Below are 5277 nucleotides of genomic sequence, written 5' to 3'. Positions count from 1 at the left end.
CTGGCTAGTTTGCTGGAGAGAAACTGGGGAAAGGGAAACTGGAGAATCCTGCTGGAGTCAGAACAAATCTCAGACACTGACCTCCAGGATTGTTTCTTCAAACGAGTCACCAGGTTTGATTGGATCCATTTGTGGAGCAGTTTACACCCCAGAGCTTTGTTGAAAATACAGTAGTAGACAACTCAGCTGGCAATTACTGGAGCCTAACAGCTGAGTGTGTCAGGGAATGAGTCAGTCAAAGAGAGTCCTGCCACAACCCTTGTTAACCCACGGTAACTGTGGGTACCCAAGGCTGTACCCCCTGAGGAGTGACATCCGAGGCTTCACACTCTGGCAGCAAGAAGGAGGAGACAGACTTCACTAAAATAATCCCTCCAGAGCGAGTAGATACAAAGAGATTTGTATCTATCATACATAAGCAACGTCAGCCTCTTGCTTGGTACCTTGGGAGCCCCCAGGAGGAGTGGGGAAGAGCAGACAGAGGATGGGGAAGGCAGAGAGGAGAGTGAGGAGTCTGGGCTCCCTTTTTTTTTTTTCCCGTCAACCAAAAAAGGAATGTCAACATTTGTTTGGCACCACTGGGTTCAGAATATCCTTAGGGCTCTGTATTGGTGACAAAAGGAGTATCAGGCCGTGGTCATTTCCTTGGGAAGATGCCGTATAGGAAGAGAGGGTGGGAAATCACGAGGGCATTAGTCAGCCTCCGGTACTTTGCTGCTCAAGTTTCAGGAGCTGTTTTTCAAGTTTTAAGGTGTTTTCTCCATGCATCATCAGAAACTGGCCATTCAAGTGAAAGACAGGAATGTCAAATTTATATCTTTCATACCGGGCAGAGTTTTCTGGAAGTGTGACATTCACTTCCTGTAAAATAAACCTGTTTTTATAAGGCTTGAGTACTTCCTTGGCTTCACCACAAAGGGGGCGTGGGTCCTTTGTGAATAAGGTCAGCACAGGCAGAGTTGTCTTAGAGGCAGAGCAGTTTACCAAGAAGACTCCAAGGGAGGATCTGGCAAGTTGCATGCTATTTCCTTGAAACCAGAGCATCTTAATTCTGATCCAGATGATTTCTCCCCTTCGAAATAATTACAAACAAGATTAAAACTGTATTCATGAACTATTCCAGCTGGCTTTTGGCTTCCTCTGTTGTATACTCCTGAGCTTCACGCCGCCAACATCTCCGCTTCTGCCCCACACCCAGGCTGGGCTCCCTTGGACCTTTGATTGGCGACATGGAGAGTTAGGGACCCAGAACTGCCTGCAAGTAGCTCATACCCCACCCCCGCCATTGCCCACATTCAGCCTGTCACCAAGTCCTGCCTACTATGTCCCCACAGCTCCCATCAACCTTGCCATCCCCTCTGCATCTGTCCAGAGAAGCAGGGCTGAGATCTAAGTTCTGCCTGTCCTGACACACACACACACAGCTCTCCCTAGTTGTGACCTCGGGCAAGTCTCTTCACCTCTCTGAGCCTTGGTTTTCTCAACTATGAAATAAAAATAAAGATAGCCCGGGCATGCTGGCTCACGCCTGTAATCCCAGTACTTTGGGAGGCTGATGTGGGTGGATCACGAGGTCAGGAGTTCGAGACCAGCCTGGCCAGTATGGTGAAATCCCATCTCTACTAAAAATACAAAAAATTAGCTGGGCATGGTGGCAGAAACCTGTAATCCCAGCTACTCGGGAAGCTGAGGCAGGAGACTTGCTTGAACCTGGGAAGCAGAGGTTGCAGTGAGCCGAGATCACACCATTGCACTCCAGCCTGGATGACAGAGTGAGACTCCATCTCAAAAATAAATAAATAAATAAATAAATAAATAAATAGGCCAGGCACGGTGGCTCATGCCTGTAATCCCAACACTTTGGGAGGCTGAGGCAGGCAGATCAGAAGGTCAAGAGATTGAGACCATCATGGTGAAACCCTATCTCTACTAAAAATACAAAGATTAGCTGGGCGTGCTGGTACGCGCCTGTACTCGGGAGGCTAAGGCAGGAGAATCGCTTGAACTGGGAGGCGGAGATTGCAGTGAGCCGAGATCATGCCACTGAACTCCAGCCTGGCTACAAAACAAGGCTTGTCTTAAAAAATAATAAATAAATAAATAAATAAAGACACTGGTTGGGTGTGGTGGCTCATGCCTGTAATCCCAGTATTTTGGGAGGCTGAGGCAGGAGGATCACTTGAGCCCAGGAGTTTGAGACCAGCCTGAGCAACATGGCAAAACTGTCTCTACAAAAAACCACAAAATTTAGGCCGGTGTGGTGACATGTTCCTGTAGTCCCAGCTACTTGGGGGACAGAGGTGGGAGGATTGCTTAAGCCTGGGAGATCGAGGCTGCATGAACCATGTTTGTGCCACAGCACTCCAGCCTGAGTGACAGAGCAAGACCCTGTCTCAAAATAATAATAGTAATAATAATAAAGATACCTACCATACAAGGCTGTTGTGAGAAATCAGTAAGATTACCCAGGAAGGGTGCTTAGCTCAGGCCTGGCTCATGGCATTTTTTTTTTTTTTTTTTTTGAGATGGAGTCTCGCTCTGTCGCCCAGACTGAAGTGCAGTGGTGCGATCTCAGCTCACTGCAAGCTCCGCCTCCCAGGGTCACACCATTCTCCTGCCTCAGCCTCTGGAGTAGCTGGGACTACAGGCGCCTGCCACCAAGCCTGGCCAATTTTTTTTGTATTTTTAGTAGAGACAGGGTTTCACCGTGTTAGCCAGGATGGTCTCAATTTCCTGACCTTGTGATCCGCCCACCTCGGCCTCCCAAAGTGCTGGGATTACAGGTGTGAGCCACCGCGCCTGGCCACATGGCATATGTTAAACACTCTCTAAAAGTCAACCACTATTAGCATCCGTTCAGACTTCATCATTTCTTGGCTGGGCACTCAGGAGAGCCCCCTTGATGCCCTCTCTGTCTCCATTCTTGCCCCCCAATCTGTCCTCTCCAACTGAGCCAGTGTCAAGCCCCTGTTTACATCTTGTCAATGGCACCTGCATCTTCTTTGCCGAGGGTGGGTCTTGGTCCATCTGAGATACTGATTAAAGTGCAGCTTTCTGGGATGTCCCCTCCAAGGATCCCTGCATTTGTCACAATGTCCCAGGCAATCTTGCAGTGCAGTGACACTTGAGATTCACCCCTCTGCAAGCTAGTCTACATTCATTGGTGCAGGATTCAAGGCCCTTCAGATCTAGCCCCTGCCAACCTTTCCAGCCTGATACTCCCTACCTCACACCATACCCTCCACTGACGCCACAGCACATGCACCTCCTTCCTGCCCCACACTATCTTGTACCTCTGCTGTTCCCTGTGCTTCCCTGTCCCCAGACTGGGGAACATGCCTATTAGGGGCCAAATTGTATCTCCCCGACGCCTGCAAATTCATATGTTGAAGCCCTGGCTCCTCAGTACCTCAGAATGTCACTGTATTTGGAGACAGCGCCTTTAAAGAGGTGATTTAACTTAACATGAGGCCAATTAGGGTGGGTTCTGATCCAATCTGATTAATGTTCTTATCAGAAGATGAAATTTGGACACACAGAGGCACCAGAGCAGAAGGAAGGCCTTGTGAAGACACAGGGAGAATGTGGCCATCTTCGAGTTAAGGTAAGAGGCCCCTGAAGAAATCAACTCCGCCAACATCTTGCTTTTGGACTTTCAGCCCCCACAACTGTGAGAAAATAAACTTCTGTTGTTTCCGTGCCCAGGCCATGGTATTTTGTTACAGCAATTAGCTGAGCTGATGCACAGAGAGCACCTCCCTGAAGGGCAGCAGCTGTGCCTGCCCCTCATAGAGAACTCACCATGTGGTTCTGCACCTAGTGCTCTACTCATGTATTTACCTCTCCTGTTAGGTCAAGGCTTTTTGCAAGGTAGGGTTGTGAGTTACCAGCGAGTTATGAAATTGACTTCATGGGTTCAACCAGCATTTTTAATGAAATCATAGAATAGAATAGAAAATAGAGTACAACACATAGAGTAAAGATATGAACTGTCTCATGAAACTGGTATTTCCCTATGTATATGTCACATATGTGCATCGGGCCACAATGTAAAATGCATTTTTTTTGTTTTTTACTAATACTCATGGCCAAGAAAGATAGAAAGCCAGTGCATAGCCCATGTAACCCTCAAAGGTGATGTCACACCTTCTCATTTCTGTATGTCCAGTGGCTGACCTTGACCTGGCATGCAGTAGGTCTTTGGGGAATATTTGTGGAACCAATGCAATGACCCTTGCCTATATGATCTTCTCTACTTCCCCCTTCATGACCCTAGTTGCAGCACCAAAATCTCTCACCTGGATGACAACAGCCTTCTAACAGGTCCCTGCTTCCATCTTGGCCTCTCTGTAGCCTTCCTTCAGCAGCCAAGAGTCATCTTCTACAGCGTAAGTTGCATCCCATCACTTACCTATTCCAGTGACTTCCTACTGGAGCCCAAGTAAAGTCCTAAGTCTTTACCTGCCCTCTGATGCCTGCTGTGATCTGCTTTTCCCATCCTCTCCAACTTCCTCTCCTTCCCCTGCCCCCTCCCTCATTCCATCTAGCTGCACTGACCTCCTTGGTGGTCTCCAGAGCCAACCAGCCCACGCCTGCCTCAGGGGTCCACACACACTTACTTCTGCTTGGAAGGCCCTTACCCCAAACAAGTCCCTTGTCTTCCTTCTCTCAAGTCTAATGTCACTTCCTCAAAGAGGCCATCCCAAACTGTTCTAGTCAGTAAAATTCTATTTAGGAGGGATATTTCATAACATAGAAGACACTTGTTGATATGGTTTGTCTCTGTGTCACCACCCAAATCTCATGTTCAGTTGTAATCCCCAGTGTTGGGGATGGGGCCTAGTGGGAGGTGATTGGATCATGGGGGTGGATCCTCCTGAATGGTTTATCACCGTCCCTTTGGTGCTGTTCTCATGATAGAGTTCTCACGAGATCTGGTTGTTTGAAAGTGTGTAGCACCTACCTCATTTTTCTTTCTCCTGCTCTGTTTGTATAAGATATGCCAGCTTCCCCTTCACCCTTTCACCATGATTGTAAGTTTCCTGAGGCCTCCCCAGAAGCTGAGCAGGTACTGCCATGCTTTCATGCTTTCCTTCTTTCTTTCTTTCTTTCTTTCTTTCTTTCTTTCTTTCTTTCTTTCTTTCTTTCTCTCTCTCTCTCTCTCTCTCTCTTTCTTTCTTTCCCTCCCTCCCTCCTTCTTTCCTTCTTTCTTTCTTTCTTTCTTTCTTTCTTTCTTTCTTTCTTTCTTTCTTTCTCTCTCTCTCTCTCTCTCTCTCT

The 5277-nt window shown here is 47.7% G+C and overlaps 1 pseudogene; it reads right to left on the bottom strand.

Annotated features, from left to right (window-relative positions):
- Positions 1-696: 696 nt before the first annotated feature.
- On the bottom strand, positions 697-1044 carry LOC108518667 (glutaredoxin-like protein C5orf63 homolog pseudogene; annotated as a pseudogene).
- Positions 1045-5277: the final 4233 nt, after the last annotated feature.

Source organism: Rhinopithecus bieti, unplaced genomic scaffold (assembly GCF_001698545.2).
Source record: "Rhinopithecus bieti isolate Rb0 unplaced genomic scaffold, ASM169854v2 scaffold_44159, whole genome shotgun sequence".
Taxonomy (NCBI): Eukaryota; Metazoa; Chordata; class Mammalia; order Primates; family Cercopithecidae; genus Rhinopithecus; species Rhinopithecus bieti.
The sequence above is the reverse complement of the archived record's forward strand: the minus strand, read 5'-3'. Positions and strand labels throughout refer to the sequence as shown.